This window comes from Dermacentor silvarum, chromosome 1 (assembly GCF_013339745.2).
Source record: "Dermacentor silvarum isolate Dsil-2018 chromosome 1, BIME_Dsil_1.4, whole genome shotgun sequence".
Classification (NCBI taxonomy): Eukaryota; Metazoa; Arthropoda; class Arachnida; order Ixodida; family Ixodidae; genus Dermacentor; species Dermacentor silvarum.
In genome coordinates, this window is record NC_051154.1 from 225,507,813 (window position 1) to 225,530,498 (window position 22,686).

The following is a 22,686-nucleotide window of genomic DNA, read 5'->3' on the forward strand; positions in this document are numbered from 1 at the left end:
ATAATAAAATCACGTGTGGCGCAAACCCGCATTGGATATGCGGGTATGAGCCAGGGACAAGAAAGAAGGAAAAAGGAAGGATCGAAATAGAGAAAGAAAAAAGCAAAGTAAGAAAGAAATCACGTGTGGCTGATACCCGCGTTGGATATGTGGGTATTAGCCGCCGAGAGCAGGAGCGAGAGAGATCTCACAGGATCCTGACGCTGCCGTGCAGTGTGCCGCGGCTATATGAACGCTGCGGCTCATAGGATATAGTCTATGACGATGGGGCGGACTTGGCGCAGCAAACGCACTACTTGGCCATCGCGCCGGGCGAAAACAAAACGCCGGTGTCCTTGCTCTTTGAAGAACATGCCGAAGACGCTCAGTATAATCAATAATGAAAATATATAAATTCACTATAGCAATATTCACTGCAGCAGACCCACCATAGTCACAGCTTCGCTAGCTTCCATGTTCACAGTAGTGGATGGGCTCTGGATTTTTGTTTCTCTCTCTCTCTCTCTCTTTGAACTTGGGGTTATTCTTGCATGTGCGCTCCTTGTTATGTTGCCGACGTGCTTACACTTGTCAGTATAAACTTTGAGCTCAGCGAATGTGAGTACGTTAGAGCATTTCGCAAGTTTGGCATCATGGCACAACCATTCAGGAACTGTGTTGAGCGGAATCTCGTTTTGAGCTAGTTGGTCGTTCACGTTGAAGGGGAACAAAGGGCGCAAACGATGAGGACAGAAACACAGAGCAACAGCATGTATACGCCAGCTACCAACTGGTACAGCACGTGTACGCTGCGTTCTTGTCCTTGTCGTTTTCCGTCGCTTGTTCCCATTCGACATGTGTTAAGCGCCAAGGTGTGCTTCTCGGTGTAAAGTGCTGAAGTGCCGACCGCAAGTAACGCCCTCATTCGCTCAAGCACATTATACAATTCAATGTGGCAATATAATTCTCCCAACCCCCGGTGGTCAAAATTAATCCGGAGCCCTCCACTACGGCGTGCCTCATAATCAGAACTGGTTATGGCAAGTAAAACCCCAGAAAGAAGAAGAATATAATTCTCCCGAACGTATAAATAGCAAAATTTCATTGCAACAGTGTTAATGGGTAAGTCAATTGTTTTCAAAGACCGCACGCTATACATATACTATCAGAGTGTATATGAATAATCCGCACTTATTATTACTATTATTGCATGGCGTCGATCGGAAGTTACCGCGCTGCCAAGATGCGACACTCAAAACTTACAAGCTGTGTGGTCGTCGTATAGCAGCGTTGCACGCCATTATTGCGTGTAACTGGACAAATGAACTTGTATCGAACAAATGTGGAATTGAACAGCTGTAAGTAAAAATACTTTGAAGGAATTCACGTTGAACAACGTAATAAATTTATTTCCGACGTTGTTAATATATATATATATATATATATATATATATATATATCAGAAAAAAGCGATTCTGGATCCGGGTAAATATTCACAGTGAAGTAGACGCGCGTATGAAGCGGTTTATTGACGTTTCGGCCGGGGTCCGGCCTTCATCAGAACCACAATATATATATATACAACACTATTGTGCTGCTTTTTCATAGTTCTTACGACCCTGCGAACTAAAAGCGAACTAAATTGTCCCGGCCCTATTTAATTATTGTCTTGGTTCACATCTTTACTTCTATGCATCAACGTTCGTTCATTACTTGGCCAGAATCTGTTTACAAATATGTGATTCCAGGGTCTATTTGACGGCGACTTCCTGCGTCGCAGCAAATTGAGCCTCCCGGCTACGGAAAACATAATCATGTTTTCGTTCGCTTGTCGCGGCCTCGTGGTTGCTCAGGGTAGAAATACGGGAATTCAGATTATGGACCGACCGTGCTACACGTTCCGAGCGAGCAAAATGTGGCATTAAAGGCCGCAAAGGCAACACGAGCAAACTGAAATTAACGAGTCCACGCAAAAACACAATGCACTTCGACGGTTTCCGAGGTTCCTGATATATATACAATGTTGGCCATCGCGCAGATGAAAAAAAAAAAAAAAAAGCGCTACGCATAACCTTTTATGTAGCCTCAGTGTAAACATGAAAGGAAAGAAGAGTGACCGTCTATCCTCTCTCTGGATAACTAGAGGTTGCGTATTCACTGCTGCGGTTTATACTTACCGACCAGCCGTATCAGGCTCCAAGATGGAGACAATGACACCCGTATACTTGAAGAGACAAAGAGAAATACTAAGTTAGATTGATAGATAACACTTCTGTAACAGCAAATAGGCGAGTCGCATTGTGACATAATGAGCCGTAAGCCAGAAAGGATGAAAATAAACGAAAGACGGGTGACAACACCACCTTGAAGTTCTTGCACCAGCTCACTGTGACGACTCGGAAGGATATCCTTCTGAGACCCCTTGTACATTACATTGCACAGTGTCTTCAATTCTTCTTAAAATTAATTAGGAAGCGATCACGTAACATATTCACCCCGGATTCGACGTTATAATGCACGCGGAACTGTATTGCAGGTGTTTAATTATGTTCTTGCCGTCAGATTTCGACAATATTGACACTAATTTGACATGAACAGCTGTGTCGTTTCAAACGACGAAAAGCAACCTCGAAGTGCGTTTCCAAAGCGCGGAATGACGTGAAAATCCAGGATGCAGCGTCAACATGACCACTCATGTTGCTAACATGCTACACTTTCTGAATGGGTCGCCTACGTGGCACCAAGTAAGTGTCCAAGTAAGTGTAAGTGCGAGTAAGTACGCTTATACGTGAGGGTGAGCGTGAGTCAGTGCTGACCAGCAAGAGTGTGAACACGAGAGAGTGCCGCTCAGTATAAATTGACATGAGCTTGAATATCCGTGAACGCCGGTGAGTGTTAGTGGATGTGACTATGAGCGTGAATCAGTATATGTGCGGGCGTGAGCAGACGAGTGTGTGAGTGTGCGAGTAGATGCGAGTGCGAACGTGAATCTGATGCGAGCTCCGACCTCTTGCTCGGAATCAGTGAGCCTTGATGAGCTGGTGATTCAGATGAGCTATAAACCTGTGAGTTCGAATCAACGGATAATTGGGCAATTCCGTCAGTTTGAATGGAAGTCAGCACCCACGATTCCGTTAGTATTAGTGTGTCCGTAATTCTGCGAATCTGAGTGAGCCCGAGCGAGTGCGAGTCCGTGAGTCTGCCTAAGTATAATTTCTAAGTCTTGCCCAAGTATGATTCTGCTGAGTCTGAGTAGGAGTGAGCACGGCTGACTCTGGTCTTGGTGAGTCCGAGTACGAATGTGCCCGATTGAGCAGAATTTTGGTCAGTCTGAGTCCGAGTGAGCACGAAGAAAAAAATATATTTTGTAAGTGCGTCTGAGTGAGTTCCGCTTATTTTGCCGACCTATAGGGGCATAGCGCATACATTCCTGGATCCACAAGGAAATGCAGATGTTTCTTCTCTCTCTTACATGATGACCGGTGGTGGTGGTAGAAACTTTTATTACATGATGACCGGCAACGGTTCCACTCTGGCAAGATCAGTGACAAGAGCGGCACTCTGCGAAAGCTTGGCTGTAACCTGGTGGTTAAAACGCCGCCTGAAGGCATTCAGTTCTTAATTATTTAAAAAAGATAACATGATTCACCTCTGATCTGCAATGCCACACGCGTCTAGTTTCTTACGCGTTACACAATATCCAGGGCGACGTTGTGCGTGTGTTTGCACGTGTGCATGTGTATGTGCGTGTGGGCGTCTGTTTTTATCTGTGCATGCGCTTGTGTATATGTGTGTAGGTATGCGCGTCTCTATGTGTGTCTTTGTGGGTGCGTGTCTCTCTCTCTGTGTGCGTACCTTTCTGTGTTATGTGTGCCTCTCTCACTCTGTGTGCGTACGTGAGCAAGTGTTGATGTGCGTCCGTTTTTGTGTATGAGTGTGCATGGGCACGTGCGCTCGTCTCTCTCTGCGTCTGTGTGAGCGTGCGTGCGTATGTGTGTGTGGGTGTGTGTGCGCGTCAGTGTTGCCAGTTTAGCGATTTTGTCGCTAGATTTAGCGACTTTCTTGTCTTTTTAGCGACAAATTTTTCAATTTAGCGACCAACGACTTCACCGGCTTGACAGAACAACAGGCGACATTTTAGCGACCTCGAACTAAGGAAGGTTACTTCAAAAATATCCTTCTAGAACGCAATTTATTGTTCTTCTTCTTTCTGGGGTTTTACGTGCCAAAACCAGTTCTGTTTATGAGGCACGTCGTAGTGGAGGGCTCCGGGTTAATTTTGACCACCTGTGGTTCTTTAACGTGCACTACAACGCAAGCAAACGGGCGTTTTTGCATTTCGCCTCCATCGAAATGCGGCCGCCGCAGCCGGGTTTCGATCCCACGACTTCGTGCTCAGCATGCAGCGCAACGCCTATAGCTAACTGAGCCACCGCGGCGGGAGTCATTTATTATTTAAAAGCTGCATTTGAGCGACCGAACTTGGCTGTATGACGCGTAGACTTGTTCACCATGCATGATGATGCAATCGCTTCCTTCACAGGATTCACAGTGTGCTATATATATATATATATATATATATATATATATACAGGGTCTTTCAGCGAACACTTTCAAAAATTCTTATAGGTTGCCTGTGGCAGATAGCACAATGATAGTTCATGAGCTGGTCTACTCGAAGAGGCGGACATTACTTGCACAAGAAATTGAAATGCATAATCAAATAATTAACAAAAATTCACTAATTCAGTTTTTAACTAATTACCTCATGGCCTATATTGCAATTTACAAATTGTAGCCATGGAGTTCGCAAGGCGGATCCACTTGGAACGAATTCTCGGGATGACACCAGTTTCGAGATATTACTTCACGAACTTTGCGGAGAAATGCATTGGGGTTGCAGTTAGTTTCTTACCAAACCGTCGCGTTATGCCTTGAAGCACAAAATTAACTGGAACGCCAATGCATTGCTCCGCAAAGTTCGGGAATTAATATCTCCAAACTGGTGTCAGCCTCAGGATTAATTCCAAGTGGATCCGCCTTGCGAACTCCACGGCTACAATTTGTAAATTGCAATATCGGCCGTCAGGTAATCAGTTAAAAACGTAATTAGTGAATTTTTGTTGATTAGGCGATTATGCATTTCAATTTTTTGTGCAAGAAATGTCCGCCGCTTCGAGTAGACCAGCTCATTAACTAGAATTGGGCTATCTGCGACAGGCAACCTTAAATAAATTTTGAAAGTGTTCGCTGAAACACCCTGTATATATATATATATATATATATATATATTACACTGTTACACGTTACACACTGTGCTATATATAAGCGTACGTTACACACACACACACACACACATATATATATATATATATATATATATATATATATATATATATATATATATATTGCTACGAAAATTATTTGAATGGGTCCTAATTATCTGCGCCCTGCACTTTCACTAAGTATAGGACATTTGCAAGGTTTATCGTAAGCAGATGACTAATATGATAAATCGACTGTAGAAAGGCCTATACATAGAAGCGGCTGACCTTGTTCACGCGAGCCTGATAACACTGTTTCCTTATCGCAAGGGTTTTGGACAAAGCAATACTGCGAAGAGTCTTCGCGTAGACCAATGGGCGGAAACGTAGTATTTGACCGGCATAATGGTCACGTAACATGTCACCGTGTTAACATGTCACCTTCTGCGTCATTCAAAGTTTTGCTATCCTTTCAGGGGCACGGAGAACTGAAACATTTTCAGGAAAATTAGATTGTTTGTGTTCTTTTGAATCGTGCTGCATTTCGAACGTCATCATCTGACGGTAAACACCGAAATTAAGATGTCATCGTCCATTCTTATATACATAGGCGGAAAGTTTTCATTTTTCCGGGGGGGGGGGGGGGGGGGGGCTGGAGCCTCAGTTTTCCGAGCCCCACCCATGTATGCATATATATATATATATATATATATATATATATATATATATATATATATATATATATATATATATATATATAACCTTTACTAACAGTTACACTGGAAACTTCCTGTGACCTCGAAAGATTGTTCACTGGAGTGACGAGCTTATATATATGAGTACTTGCAAGACCTCAGAGTAGCAGACAACTCAGTTTTACAGCCTGAGTCCCCTCGCACCGCCAAGAGACTGGCTTCTCTTGGTTGAGCCATGCGACAAGTGGTTTCAGTTAAACACGTTAGGGAGATACATGTGTTTTGTGCCTATTAAGTCGCACAAGTACACATCTATGACAAAGCAATGTAACGCCTTGTAAAAGATTTAATAGAAAAGATTCAATCAAGAAATCTTTTCCTGGCGAAAGGTCAGTTAGTGAGAAGATAAGACTTAACATACATAAACATTAAACGATATGTAACAATTTCTGACCACAACTTATGGCTAGAATTATTAGCGTAAGTATAATGTAATTCCGTAATGCCATAGTTTCATTACATGTCAAAGCATGCCTTATGCCACTGGTTTCGTTTATTTTCCGGAGGCAGAACAAAGGACTATAGAGTAAAAATTATCAGGTGCCCAAATAAATAAACATAATAACAAATAAATAAATAAGACAGCGGTATCTCGAAAGCGCGAAAGGACTCGATAGCAAATATAGGAACAACGTGGATTGTGTTATTGAGAGGCAAATGCAGCATACGACAAATAAAAATTAATAAGGAATATGCACAGATAGACTAGGGAGTTTTACAAATAGCGCAACCACGCGTCTTTTCTTACCCGAATGCCCTCACTCTGCTTGCGCTGTTCTGGACCCCATTTTCGTTCCTTTGTATAACTTCTTGCGTTGTTTTCTAAGCCAGGTGGTTTGCATTGACTTGTAAGTTGGTGCCTGTTTCTCTCCTATTAAAGACATCAGTTCGTTGTCTGATGCGATGATTTCAACATCATTGAAAAAAGGGCATTTGATCTGGAAATGAAGTCGTCGGAAATCTTATTCAAATTTAATTTGGCGGGACAGTTCTTTGTCTGCGTGAAAAAATTGTCAGATGGTTCAAACGGGCGTGTCCAGTCGTCGACCGCAAGTACATTTTCAGTCACTGAAGGCAAGAAAAGGACGTCTCAAAAAAATTAAATTATGTGGTTTTACGTGCCAAAACCACGATCTGATTATGAGGCACGCCGTAGTGGGGGACTCCGGAAATTTGGACCACCGGGGGTTCTTTAACGTGCACCTAAATCTAAGTACACGGGTGTTTTCGCATTTCACCCCCATCGAAATGCAGCCGCCGTGGTAAAAGGACCTCTCAGATGTGGTCGACGAGACCGGTATGGACAAGGAAATTTTTTTAGTTTGGCCATTTCCGGCAAAAAGCTTCGCAGGTGCTCGCCCTTGCCCCCCGTAAACATGTGCACGACGTCCCCAAATGTGTGCAATGATGCCGACCTTTGCTGGCTTAAAATTTCAATCAGCATATCTCTGTCAAAAATCAGGAGTCCTGGTTCAAGGTCGTCACCGTAGAACTATGTTATATATGCTTCGTCTTCCTTCCCTATGGCAAGCTGCCTAATGTGGGACTTATGCTGCCACATATCAGGTGGATACCCGTTGTTTAGCAAAGACAGCACTGTGTCAAGTACTTCATAGAACCTCTGGCGGTACATGTCACTCGCTGATGGAAACACGTGAGCTGAGGAACCTTCTTGATAGCGGCGTGGAGTCTTCTTTTGCCTAGCAGCTAGAAGACACGGGTCCTCAACTCCTACTTGTCCTGCTTCTGCCATACATACGTGGGTCAGGCGCTTTATTTTGGAGTTAATCTGCGCCGAGTTCAAGCTTGGGCCATCTGAGATGGCTGGTCCTTTCGCGTGCGCTGTCTCCCCGCGCGCCTAGTGTTATGCTTCCGCTGGTGCTTATACGGTGGAAAATACGCTTCCTTTTCAGCGTCAGACGGGTTCTAGCGAAGTACCGATAAGCGAGATGCTCACTATTGGTTTTGTCGTTGGTGCTCATGCTGTGTTTGTAACAAAGCCGGTGCACATTGCCACATCCGCAGCCGCGGTGGAAGCGACCTCGATGCCTGTTTTATATTTCTCCTTTTATTGCGACTGCAATTGCATGTACCGACACCCCAGGCAAGTTTTCGCTGTCGTCGTCGCTGTGATAATCCGTATAAAGTCCAAAAGTCTTAAGAGTGAGCAACCTATACACTGTGGATGGGAGAAAAAGCGCGTAACACTGAGCCGAAAAGGATGGCGGCTTGATCGACATTATCTTCCCACGCCGTCAATATTCGGGTTAGTTGGAGGTCACGTGATCAAATGCGCGCATAGGGAGGAGAGCACGCGTCTTCTCATCTAGCCCTGCCGCAGCTGCAAATTACTGTGTGCGGTTGACACTTACGCGGCCCGCGTGCCGTATTCAATTGTTGGTAATCATTGGGGGTGCAATGATCTTTTTTTTTCTGAGTCCTAGTAGAAGCTCTGATGCGCATGACTGCTATTGATACTGATTTCGAGTGAATCCGGCTTGGACTCACTTCGGTTACTAAGTTATATATATATATATATATATATATATATATATTACCTCTGCATGCACGTTGCGGTGTTTACATCCCCAATAAATGTTGTAAATTATTATGAGTTTTGTTTTCATGAGTCGCTAGCATTTCCTACAGGAAAGAGAAGCAATGCTGAGACACATATCATTCACGTGTATTTCACACACCGTTGATAAAAAGACTCTGCCGATGGGGTCACTGAAGTCTGCAGGTCTTTTTCAGTGTCAAAAAAGTGTGCAAAGCATTTTGTAGCGAGTTGCAACATATTGATTCTCTAGACATAGACTATCCATATCATTATAAATAATTATTAGTTGGCTAGCTCTTTCTGTTTGAAAATATAATAAACTTTGTCCTGTGTACACATTGAAATATAATGTGTCTGTGAATGGTGTTCACACTGGAAATTTAAATAACATGTCGGAGTTAAAAAATACGGATGAGGGAGCCACCGTTGGAGCTTCTAATGCGCTTGTTTTCCTGTTGCCAGGATTTTCAGAAATAAAGCGAAATTATGAATCAAAGCCGTGCACGTCCACGTCAACAATGATGCAGTGAGCTTTTAGCCACAATAACATTGTAAGAGAAAATGTAGAGGCAACTCAAAAGAAACCTTAAACGGTTTGGGTAACAGGACTCTGGTACTGACATTTTAGGAGTGCAGGGCTCTGCCCCCCCCCCCCCCCCCCCCGGAAATTTCCGGAGGGGGCTCGAGCCCCGGAGCCTCCCCGTAGTCGGCGCCTATGCTTATGTAAGCATAATAGTAAAGTTAAAGCCCACCACACACTGCTGGTAAACTAACTGTTTATTCGAAGCTCACTCACACGAACCCTAGGCAAACGTAAGACGCTTCAGTAAATAATTTACGCCATACTTGATTAAAAAATGGTGTTCCAGAAAGCCTACGTTACATAAAATTTACTCAAAAGCTTTAGCGACACTTTTAGCTACTTTGCAGGAAAATTTTGCGAAAATGTAAACACTTATCAATGTCACTTTAGCGATATATTTTAAACAATCAGTACAACACTGGTGTACGTGCATCTCTGTCTGTGTGCGTGTGCGTGTGTGTGTGTCAGCGAAAAGCACACTCGCACCGTGGCTGTAGCTCACGAAGTTCAACCACAACTGCAGCGAAAGCACGAGGAGTGAGGTTAAGGCATTGTTTGAAACCTCGCGCATTGCTGCAAGCAGGGAGAACACCAGCAATGGAAACGTTTCCCGCCATCGACACGCGCGACACATCGGATGACCCGCGTCCGCGCGAGGTTCCTCTGTGCTCGATGCGTTTTCCCGTGCGACGATATCCGGTTTCCGGACAACTAATTGCGAATAACAATCTCGGGAATGGCCGGGGAAGAACTCCGCCGGCTGCCGCGATCAGTGAAGCGCGTCACACGCGTAACGAGTGACATATGGGACGCCGTCGGGCACGATGCAGTCTTCCCAGGAACGCCCGGTCCCCCCCCTCCCTATAACACACCTGCAGCGCAGACCGCGCGTCGTCTTTTCTCCCAAAGCACGCACGCCCGCCAAGGCCGTGCCGTCCTGCGGTCGGCCGCAACACTGGAAGAGCGCGCGCGCATATGCGCGAGTTACGCCACGGAGGCGAGAGGGTGGCATCGCGCGATGCCCGTTGACGTCTTTGTCGACGTCTACAACGGCGGCAGCCTCCCGGTTTTCCAACGCCATCGCCTCGCCCCCAGGGGCAGCCGCGCGACCATGCCCCAAGGAGAAGACCTTGGTGGCGCCGCCCCGTCCCGCTGGTCTGTGCGGTGGAAAACCGTTGCGCGCTCTTTCGTCAGCGCCGAGCTTATAGCGCGCGCCACACCGATCGTATATAGTATATGTGCGATCGACGTGCCCTGCGGCGGGTCATATACGCGCCGAAGGCGAGAGTTGCGCGCCCGATTAGGACCTCGGAGATGGAGGGATCGCGGCTGCGGAGGCGCGCTGGTCACATCAAGGCGCTTGCATGGGAGGAGAGAAAGTGGTCGTGGTTGCGAAAGCCCGAATGCGGAAAACGACCGCCGACCACTCGCGGTATATATTGTCACTCCAACCCTACATCAGAGAACCATAGCGATACAAACACAGCAACAGCGACATACTGTATACGCATGCCGGGGTTTTTCACGCACGCTTGCGTTATGCGCGTGCAGGATTGAAAGGGGAATGAGGACGAGGCAGAAGCTGCACACAGACAGCGTGTATATTAAAGAGAGAGAAAAAAAAAGGAAAAGATACAATGTGTTGACAGGCTATAACCGTTTTCGTTCAGCAATGTCCGTCTCCTTATACTTCTTCCCAACGCGCACGTCTTATTTTCAATAAGAAAAGATTGCAAATATTTTCCGAGAAGCATGTGAGACCGCATACAAAAGCCTCAAATTTGAAAGACGTCCCGAAAGCAAACGTGATGTCTTTGTACGGGTGATGGGCAAGATCGTAACCATGCAGCACGACAAGCTCATATTTTCGTCGCACATAAATACGCTTTTGAACTCTTTCCAGATCGACGTGGCCTGCTGCGTCAAAACTGTGCCCGTGATGCATTTCATGAGTGTCGTTACGCGGTTAAGTGCATTGTGCAGTGCATACGCACGTTCTTCAAAGCTGTAGTGCGCAACTAATTAAGGAACCATCGGTCCCCGAGACATCGAGCGTAAGCTCTGTGCATTCTGCTTCAGAAACGCAGTCGTGTCACTGGTTCGCGCACACCCTTTGACTTTATTTTTAAAGGCGAATTCTGTCTTAGCGAGTTACCCCCAACTTTTCCGTATCGGGTATATGTTTCTAGCCTTTTTTCGTGGGCCATAGTCCGTGGCGAGCGCTCTTTGCCGAAACGAAGAATGCGCCATCTCACTATTTATAATGGCAAAAGCGGCCGTCTTGCATATACAGGAAGTCAATAAAGACTCTCTGAGGACGACATTAATCGCCTAAATAAAACTCACATTATAGAACATATAACGCGTCCCATTATTATTTTGCTAAATCAAGCATCCTATCATTACTATTCCAAATTAAAATATATTCGCTTATCTTTATTTTTGTTTTTGTTCTGTCAGGTGATCAAGGACAACGAAAGGCTTCATGCCGCAATGTGTGACGATATATTTCCCCACAGTTCGCAATCCTGCGTAGCCCGGCACGTGCCTTCGATGTCCCCACCGCACGAGCGGCATCGCAGTTGCGCATTCGCGGCATGTTCTCGCCATGTGAAACGGGCTTAGAAAATGCTTCGATGCCAGCGCCACCGAGGAACGCGATACATAGGCACCCAAATCTGCGCGAACCAAGTGCGCCATCAAAGTTGGTCGAGTGCAAGCCAGGGTTTCGCGAAATAAAGGGGGAATAAATATACGCTGTAGTTCTTTTCGACATAGCACGCTTTTGGCGATGAGATCATTTCTTTGGAAGCGACATAAAAAGGAGAGTGCCGATGACATATTGGCTGAGGTCTTCCCATCATCGCGATTGAGCAGCCATGTTCGGAACTGAGTAAGTTGGAGCTTTTCTTTCTTTCTTTCTTTCTTTCTTTCTTTCTTTCTTTCTTTCTTTCTTTCTTTCTTTCTTTCTTTCTTTCTTTCTTTCTTTCTTTCTTTCTTTCTTTCTTTCTTTCTTTCTTTCTTTTGCTGCTTTTGCGATCAAGTCATTCTGCGCAGGTGCCTCCAGTGGCACGTCGATGCACGACTGCGACAAATAAGCGAAAAAGAGCAAGAAAAAAAATCGGGTGGAGAAGCCTTTGCAAGTTTAAGAAGGCAAAAAGTAAATAAAAAGGAGACGGCCAGAAGAAAAAAGTAACCTTTGATGCGCGCAGAAAGCATGCTGCCGGAGCAGCTTGAAAGGAAAGCAGCTCGGACGCTGCATGGAGCCTGAGCGGTGTATTGTGAGGAGCAAAAGTCTGAGCACATCGGTGAAGCGGAGATCGCAATGGGCCATCGCGATATCTCACAGCGTGGTCAAACCAAAGTCACAAAGCTTTTCGTTCGTTAGTGCTCGCTGCCATTGATCAGCCGCATTCGCTAGTAATATATCCAGCATTAAGATTGGCTGGAGTTTTTTTTTTTTTTTTCTTACGAACAATTCTAGCATAAGAGCTTTTCTTGTTCTTTTAAGAACACGGGTCAAGGTTTGTGGTCATTTGTGGCGGGGCCCATTCGTATTCGGCATAACTAGTCTAGAGAAAGGGAGAGAGAGAGGAAAGAAAAGAAAGGAAGGGAAGTTAACGAGAACGAAAAATCCGGTTTGCTACCCTATACCGGGATGTGGCTGGGGAGGGTCGTAGATCGCAAGGAGACAAGCAAACATCGCCCATACGGGCACCCAGCCCGTAAACCGCGCGGCGATGCAGCGCAGTCGCTGCTCCGGCTGGGTTTACCGTATACATCCTGACTTGTGCTCCTTTATGGGGGTGCCTAATTATTACACATCGCAGACGGCTGCCCCCCATGGTTCCCCTGCACAGGCGTGAAGCTGTGAGAGCGTTTGCGAGAGACGGCGCGTCGCCGAGCACGGAGCGGCCGTGACCTCGGGCGTTGGCCGAGGTCTAGCCGAGGGGCGACCCCAGCCACCAAGGACGCCGCTTCCCGGCACGCCCACCTTCGGCCAGCCGGCTCGGGTCCGTGGCTCAGAGACCGCTGCTCCCTCCCTCCCTGGAAAGCCGCCATTGTGCGCTACAGCTGTTCCACTTGCTTCCTCTGCGTCCGCGCGTCGGCAACATATACGGAGGTGGCGAGATATATATTACGCGTGCGTTAGGAGAGGTCAGGACGCCTCTGTTTCGACAGAACCGACACGGAGCGCACGGACGGGCTCCTATGATCCGGGACGAGTTCCTGCTCGCGTCTCCCCTCTTTCTTCGTTCATCATCCTTGGATGAGAGCCTTTTGTGAGATCGCCGAAAAGAAATTGCTGTATGTACGAAGGGCATTGCGCGGCCGCTGATGGCGATACGCCTTCTTTGTTGCATATCGCGTGTGTCATTACGTCAAATTACACCCTTCGTCGCCGTCGTTGTTGCTGTTCAGTCTCCCTCTCTCTGTTTCCCGAGCTGCCTTCACGACGAGGGCCGTGAAGAAGAAAGCCTGAGCAAGTTCATGCGCCTCTGCGTGTATGTGCGCGTAAGAACGTTACCGATGGATGCCCTAGGCGGGGACTCGCCGAGCACATTGCGTAGTAGGTTCGATGCCTGGACAAAACAGCCGTAGATTGACGGAGGCAAAATAAAGGAACGTCGCCGCTGTGCCAAGACTTCGGTACGCGTGTTAACGAATCCAAGTAAGATTTTGGCCCCAGCCCTTTTACAGAATCCCTCCGTAGCTTCCTTCTTATCAAGGTGGCGTATTTGCAAAAGATGGCCTTCATGCTAACGAGAGCGTTCTACGGTAACTGAAACTTGAGCAGAATGCACGGAGAAACTGGTGTTACTCTGGAATACATTTCATATATGATGACATGTACCGTATAAAGAATAACACTAATACATGGTACATGTCCTAAAACATCCCTTAAGTTTGTTACGATTGTAAAACTTGCAAGGCATTCATACGGTTTACAAATTACGGCGGAACAAGCCTCCTATAGTCTGTTAAAAGGGTCAATGACAGAATGGCCTGCAAGGAATTTCATAATATTGTTTACATATGGCAACTTGATTCTTCTTTTTTTATGTATACATGGCCGAATATGTCCTTATATTCCTTACAGCACAATCGAATCGTGTCATAAATTGCCTTGGTCACATTTTTTTTTTTCATTTTTTGTTCTGGTCAGTGTTCATAGACAATGCGCGCGTCGTTTTGTTTAGTTTGGGCTTGTTGCGGATGGGTGAGGGCGTCGGCTATACCCAGACGACGCTGCAACCTATCTGTCCAAGAGTGCGTCTGCAAACCTTGGGCTTGTTCACGCATTGTGAATTCTCATTTTGTTATAATCTACGTAACACTTTGAAAGACTGGGTGACAGCGTTTGTACAGATAGTCTCAAACAGTTATTTCTTTCCTCCATTTTTTATCCTTTCTCTTATTTTTTCTACCCCCGTTCCCGTACAGGCCAGCCAACTAGTGCTAGCTCCGGCTAACATTCCTGTCTTTTATTTATTTCTGCACATGTTAGTGATTAAGGTGCTCGCTGTTCTGTAACAGTTTCTTCAATGCAATAATTGCAATTACGTTGTTGTTGTTTTATATAGAAGGGCTTGCTATTTGATTGTTGTTGATGTGATGAAATAATGATTTATTTTCGTCAGTCTGCGGGGACATGCAGCTGCGTGTGAAAGGTTTTACAACTCTCTTCAACTATTGTGCAGTGCCGTGTAGGTCGAGGGGCTGAAATTCTCACGCTGCCATTTTGCGCATAAACGTACACGTACGCAGTTACGTACCGAACATAGGTCGGCGTGCTGAAACCTCTCCCTTTTCCTTCTGCCCCTTCCAAATAATGTCCTTGCTGCGGCACACCAGCATGTCACACGAGCATAAGTATGGTGGAAATAAAGCATTATTATTATCATCAGCATTATGTTAAAGCTCGTGGGAGCAATAGCCGTATATAAATGAGGATGGTTAGCGCTCGGGCAAAACAGTGCCTCATGATCTACTGCTCCGACGTTTAGGCTTATTATTTTTTTTCTCTCGTTCTGACAAGCTCGCGCTTCATACCACACTGGGCCGCTTTGCCTCCGAGTGCTTTAGTGACAGTTTTCTTTCACTGCAATTCCGGGCGACAATCCAGAGAAGCAGCTTTGTCTGATGAGAAAATCCAATTCACACGCCTCTTGGTCGTCTAATGTTACGGTGGCATATCCCTTTTCTTTTTAGGAACCTCTACAATAATGACCATAGCTCCATATCAATAAAATGGCAACGTATTTAGATCCACCCAACTTCATCCTCTTAGATTTCTGTGAGAAAGAAATTAAATATACGATCGCAAGCTATAGTATGCGGTGGTTAATGCGGTGTCACTGATAGAAGTACTATAGCTTCACGCTGCATTTGCTTTCAATGCGGAGTGAAACTAGGACTTCGGTTCCGTGAATAACGTCAAGCGACGTGAAATAAGCAGCGAGAATTTTTGAATTCCCTCCCCGGTTCACTTCAAAATTCAGAGTCGTTCGTGCGCGAACGTTCTCTCTGCTTGTCGTTCGAGTACGTCTTAATATTCTAAGCTACTGCGAGCCGTAATGTACAGCGTTACACCACTTTAACTTGAAGTAGAATGATAAACCTTTTTGGTACTGCAGCGGAATCTGGCGATGATTTAAACCACTCTCTGAGGCTGTAACTATATGCCCAACTGTGGGGGCTTCAGAAAAACAATGACAGCAGGTGCCATGACCGTGCACGCCATGAACGTACACACCATGAACATGCATACCGTAGACATGCATGTGCTCCTGCACGCTTACCGGAAGTTGGAAGTATCCAAGAGCAACACTCAGGGGCACTTTTCATTATCGGATGTCCGTTATCTGGCGTTCGCATGGATGCTCGTCCGTTTTGTGTGACGAAGTATTTCGGAACACACCAGCTAAGCAAACTTTGCCAGTGTATAGCAGTAGTTCCTGCGAGCTGATATATAGAGAGCAATACACTCGGCCACACACCTTGCCTCAACCAGTCCACGTGAGTTGGCGACAGACCGGTATATAATTAGGTCAACCGCTGTTCTTGCGAAGTGCCGTCCTGACGTAAAGCGATCAAATGTTTCACGCGCAGTTCGCTGTAAAAGGAGGCACGTAACGAGCCGTTACGATGTCACTGTTACCACGTATCATACGCTGTTCTGGTTTGTCATTTTAGCTCACTCCTCACTCGCCGTTCGTGACGTGACACTTCTTCGCGTCTGACTTGTTCGCTCCCCAACTTGCTTGTTTGCTCTCTTCACTCAAACCGAAGTGCAAGCTGTGCGTTGAGTGCGGCAGCACACTGCCAAGGCGCGCACCACCTTATTGCGCACACTCCTATAGCTCAGTCCGATATGCAGGCACGCGTCGTCGACGAGTCAGGCTGTGCACTGCTGGTTGCGACGCCGTGCACTTCTTTTTTTCCTTGACGCCTCGCCCGACGTCCTTCGAAGGGTATAACCTGCGTACCCGGTTTACGAAAGATGCGCGCAGAGGAGCTCTGCAGGATTTATGAGGTGCACGTGGCCGGAACCACGGGTGTCTTCGCACGGAGAGGCTATTGCAGTGTAACGGTTCAAAGTCACGTCCCAGATATACACTTTCCCCGCGGTCGCGTGCGTTTCGCTTCGTGTCGATTATGTGCCGTCGGTGTGTAGGCACAAGGACGATCCAGGATGTTCCGCCGACGGCACCAGGCCTCCTGGATGGTCAAGAACTGTCCTCGGCGCGGCGCGTCCCCTCACCTTTCGCGGGGTCTGTAGCCCACGGAAGCAGGCAACGCGATGGACTCGCTGCTCGGGTTTCGGCGCTCTTCTACGCGGACCTGCGCTGCAGGGCCCACAGTCCCGGGAGCAGCATGTTGCCCGCGCGGTACCGCTGGGCTCTTCCCTGAGCGGCTTCTGTCGAGCGCTGCCTCTGCGGCGCCGAGGAGGAGAAGCAGGCCCCGCGGCTGCTGCTGCTTCTGGCATGGGCTCCTATTTTCAGGGCCCGCTTCCTCGGTTTCAACAAACGTTTATTTCGGGAGCCCCTCCCCTTGGCGTATGCCTGCAGCGCGGGACCCCGCGGTCGCCCATAGCCCCCCGCTTGTTCACTGCGAGCGATCCCTGCGAGCTCGTTTTCCCCCAGTCGTTAGATGCACCGCGCCAGAGCCTGTTGTGTATACTCACGCCACTCGGTCACCCATGCCCGCTTCGGCAGCCGTTGCTGTTCGACTCCTGTCTTACGCGCAGAGAGCAGCGGTTTCAAACATCCATTGTTAACGAGGGAAGGATTAAGTGGCTTAGCTAAGCCTTTTTTCTTTAGGGCATTGGTTCTGCGGTAAGTAGCGTCTCTAAACCTGCGAACTTTTTGGGAGCCTGTCATTTCGCGTGCGCCGTAAGGTGACAACAAACGTTTGTGACAATATTTCTTTGAGCCATACATTATTGGTCGTCCGAATGGTATAGGTTCATATCTATGAGCGGTTTGAAATACACGCCAAAAAGGATCTGATTTCATGCCAGCTCCTACATGACTCCACAAAGCCAACTGCGCGAAAAGGCGTGGAAAGGTCGAGACACAAGTAAAACATGCATATCGCTGTGCTTTGTACGTCTTACTTGTGTCTCGATGCGATGACCTGTTTTCTTCGCGTAGTTAGCCACTTGGAGCCACGTCAAGAACTTTTGGCGAGGATGTTCGCGTACTCCGTCAGAGTAGGGTGCGGCAAAAGCAACTCCCCTTTGCGCGAGAGGGCAGAAACCAAGTTTCAGTAATAGCAAACCCGGAGCCACCATTAATAAAGTCGAAGGCCTGCCATATAGGAGTGCCACAAGAGAGCACTGTAATGAACATTTGAGGTTCCCACTTCAATGCAATTGTTAGAATGTCACCGCTATATAGTTTGTTGAAGAGTCTTCGGGAAGGACGTTAATTATTCGTGTAGTGCAATAGACAAATAAAAACCAATGCTGATTACCGACGGTAGGCCGGGCGCCCCACCCTTGCCCGCTATCTTTTTCTCCTGTGAAACACAAAGCGAAGTGGTCCATAAGTCATGTCTCCATCCCTACACCAGACAGCAGATCCTCTAACACCGAAGAGATAAGCCCCCAACACGCGCGTTTACCCCGTATATCCGCGGTGAACTTTTTCTCCGCTGTATGGCATTATAAAGCGCAGCAACTATCTAGCTGTTTCCGCAACTGACCTCGCGTTATACGGTGGAGGGAGAAGCTGCTAAAAAGAACCGTGTTTATTCAAAGACGCTTCCCACCACTGTCGCAGGAGGGCGAGTCGATGCCGACTTCCTCTGCGCGGACTGCCTAAGGTGCTGGCACAATGCCTCTGCTTGTGTTGTGTTATGTTTTTCATGTGTGTGTGTGTGTGTGCGCGTGCGTGCGTGCGTGCTTGTCTTCTTTTATTCGTAGTAATGAGCATGAGACGTTAAGAGCATCGGTCAACGTCGCCGGCGTCTCGTTTTTGAAGAGAGACCGGCGAAGAAAAGCTCTCTACTGACGAACACCGGTGCCGTGACGGTGACGGGACGGTGTGGATGACGGCTGTGTGAATCAGGACTGCGAGGACACGTGCTCGGGTATATATTGCCACGTTGTAGTGACGATGAAGAACCGAAACATTGCCAAAAGTGTGAGTTAAGCATGTCACTCTGTATTAGGCGAACTTGTGCCTACTTTCGCCGTCGTCGTCGGTGAAACATTTTATAGAAGATATACCACTACATTTTTTTTACAAAACATTAGTAAAGGCTGTTCTGTTAGCAAGAAAGTCCTAGCGGTGTTTGCATGCGCTCATTCCCCCTTTCGATGCAAACATTTTCCTTGATACCTTCATATACATTCACGACGGTACGCCAAGACAAGATGCAAACGAGAAACAAACAAAAGAAAAACCTAAGTAAACACGCAAGAAAGCAAGTATGGCCGCTGTGAAGCTGCTTATTGCACTCCTCTGTCTTGCAGTCGCACTTTACAACTGCATCAACAGTCGCCCGGGTCCACGTGCCGTCATTGCTTGGGCAGCTCTGAAACAGATTATACCCCCCCCCCCCCCCTCCCCCCGACTCCTTGGCGCGCTAGTTCATGCGTTTGAAAATTTCTAAATTACAGCCAAATATAGCCAACAGTGCTTTATTTAGGCCAGTTAAGCGCATACCAACAAGACAGGTGACGTCTGAATCAGCTGCCCTCCAAAATAATTATTTAGATGAGAAGTTATCTTTGTTTTTCTAGACTGGATCTTATAGTTCAGTTATTTTTGCTTGTTCGTACTCCTGCACCTGGAGCAGAATTAACAAGGATTTTCATTCGTGAGTGATTTTTGCCATCGGCCGGCCGCCTTCACTAATATTATGCCCTGAAACAGGATTGGCTGGAATTCACTCTTACCAGCAATTCTAGTGTAAGAGCGTTTTGTGAATACGGGCCCAGGTTTATGCCGCTGGATTAGAGGGAGCAGATTAAACTATTCTGAAGAAAACGCAGTAGAAATGATATTTATTTATTTATTTATTTATTTATTTATTTATTTATTTATTTATTTATTTATTTATTTATTTATTTATTTATTTATTTATTTATTTATTTATTTATTTATTTATTTATTTATTTATTTTCTTTTTCTTCAGGAAGCATTATTGCGACGCCGGAAATCAGCGAGTGCATATATGCTAGACACTAATTAGCCAACTGTCTACACAAGAGTCACTAATAACCTTTACGATTACTTACCTTAGACCACACGTTTCGACTGGTGTATTGAGGTCGGCCACTGCCGATGGCATATCCTCTTAACACGAATACTTGGACCATAACACCAGCCTCGCGATATTCGTCCTCAAAATTTATCTCGAAGTGCCCGCGTATTGGCATTCGACTCACTTTCGTCGCGTTGTCCGTCATCGTTGTTGCTGTTGTTGACAACGGGAACGCCACTGATGCCTTTCCTCGCAAACGTGCGGGAGGACATCTCTCAATAAGTGGCACTTTCAGGACCGAAAAACGTTCCGTGTGATTGTCGCTTAACGGACGCCGGCGGTGGCCTAAATTAGGTTTCACCCAAGGACCACCGTGACAAAGGTGAAGCCAAAGGTCCCGGAATCGTTGCAGTGCGAGCGCGCGTGGTCCGGGGTGCTGAATATCGTAAATAACTGCAGGAGACGCGCGGGCTCGGATGTTTTGGTTAGTTTCCGTTAGTTAGTCTCAAGACAGCATCGATATGTTATTAACATTTACAGAGGCCGTATACGCTCAACTTAAGTACCATGCGCCGCGTTATACATGCTGTAACACGATACCTAGCTGGCGCCACCGTTACGTACTTTTGGATCTTGTAGAGTTTACTCCAACAGATGTGAACTTTAGGCCTCCCGTTATACATTATACCTGATATTGTAGCCTTTACTCAGGTCATCTCAGCATTAGTTAGGGCAGATAGAGCAGGTTAGCTATAAAAATGTAAAAATGACCAGCTGTATTGAAGTTACTGTGTTCAGGGTGCGATAACTTGCACATGCCTGCACATGCAAGCTCTCTTGACTGCACACATATTGAAAATGCGAAAGCGTAACTGAAAGGAGCCATTTAGGATCGTTTTCAGTTTTTCTATTTTCTCACCTGCATTTTCTATCTCTTCTGGCTCTGTAATCGTATGTATTCCAGCATACCACCTTTTATTTTTCATCGTTTTTCCTTATTTTATTTAGAAACTATTATTTTTAATGTCGATCCCCTGTGACAGGTAGTGCTTTTCCGTCCTTTCTGGTGGATTCCTGGAAGAGGCACAAAATAACTGCATGAGAAATCTCAATGTTCAAGCATATAATAAAATGCATTCTCTAAATAACATTTCATTGTTCACTTTAGGACAGATGTTAAATTGCGAAATTAAAGCCGATATTGGCGGAGTGATGTCTGTTTTCATGGAATCTCATGCCTAGGACCCATTTGCAAGATGACACCCGGCCAATGCAATACAAAAGTAATAAATGAAAAATAAATGCATTGGCGTATCACTTAGTATCGTCCCGAACTGATAAAGGGACTATTTTGTGAAACTGTTAAATAGAACGCCAGTGTTTTTTGTCGCACATTTTGAGGACGGATATTACACAAATGGTGTTAGATTTAAGATTTCTGCCAAGCAGGCACGGCTTCACTACTGCTCAGCTTCAATTTCACGATTTAGACATGTATCCGAAAATGAATAATTCAAAAGTAGATTAGTGAATATGTTTTAATTAGCTACGTGGGTATTGTAATTTGTCGTGCAAGTAATGTACGCCTTCTCAGGTAATTCGCTTGAACAATTAAAAACGCGCTATGTGTTCCATGTAATTTTTTTAAAATAAAATGTACTGTGTGGGCGATAACATTGACGCTTACGGCTGAGGTGGATGGAATCCCTGGTTGAAATTGCAGCCCCTAAACCTGCTGCAATTTCACCCACGAAAGGTGTGACTGTTCCATTCACGTTCCATCGTCCCAGTGTAACCTATTCATTCTCCTATCGGTACACTAGCGCGCATGACAAAGGTGTTGAGTGAGGAGTACCTATATATATATATATATATATATATATATATATATATATATATATATATATATATATATATATATAGGCGACCACCCGCAACTGCGCATCGAATACAAATTTATCTCTTCTGGCATCGAGTATATGGATGCTAAACGTGTAGCCGTGGAGAGGTCCTCGGGATGGCGTTAAGCAGTTTCATACAAACCCAAAATAAGCGATAGCCCCAACCATTATTACTAACCTGGCGACCAGCACACGCCCTCATGCCTCGCGAAGTGCTGATAAAACCGCAGGTGCGCGGTCCGCTTGATCGGCGCGTAACTGTAAAATGTATGAACTGACGCCATCGAAGCAGCCATATTATTGCAGAGTCAGCATGGTGAAAAGCTGCGCTTTATCTCGATTCTCTTCTATCCCCTCCTTCTTAAAATATAGGCAGTCTTTGTGCCCCTCTCGGTGGTAGTTGCCAGCCAGCAACTACCAACTACCACCTTCTTGTAGTCCTCTACTTCCCTCTCTCATTGTGTATGTGTGTTTTCATATCTAATAATAATAATAATAATAAGAAGAAGAAGAAGAAGAAGAAGAATGATATCCAGCAGCACAGTGCAAGCTGTAAACAGCACGACAAAATAGCATATCTGAGGTCACGTGAATGCTGCTATGCTATAATACTTCTCTATTTCCCTCTCTCAGTGTGTATGTGCGTTTTCATATCTAATAATAATAATATCCAGCAGCACAGTGCAAACTGTAAACAGGACGACCAAATGGCGTATGTTACGTCACGTGAATACTCCTCTACTATAATGCTATAAACTTTCGTTCACTGAGCGCAAATAAGCGACTTGCAAGGCTCGCGCGTATACGAGCGGGTCATTTGCTGCCCGAGTCCGTGCTCCGGTGAACGGCCGCGGCGCTGGCTCAGCGCGGAGTCCTCCAATAAAACTGCGTGCCGTCACAGCCGGCGGAGACAGCCGTGTTCTCCTTG

At 46.1% G+C, this 22,686-nt stretch overlaps 1 protein-coding gene across 2 annotated transcripts in view; it reads right to left on the bottom strand.

Annotated features, from left to right (window-relative positions):
- The window catches only part of LOC119436847 (uncharacterized), a 245,026-nt gene extending 228,917 nt beyond the window's left edge, over nt 1–16,109 (bottom strand). Inside the window, exon 1 of one of the 2 annotated variants that reach the window (XM_037703847.2) lies at nt 15,945–16,109. The gene's annotated coding sequence lies outside the window, so the exon portion shown is untranslated. The remainder of the gene's footprint in view (nt 1–15,944) is intronic. The other variant, XM_037703845.2, reaches the window with a different exon arrangement.
- Between the last annotated feature and the right edge of the window lie 6,577 nt (nt 16,110–22,686).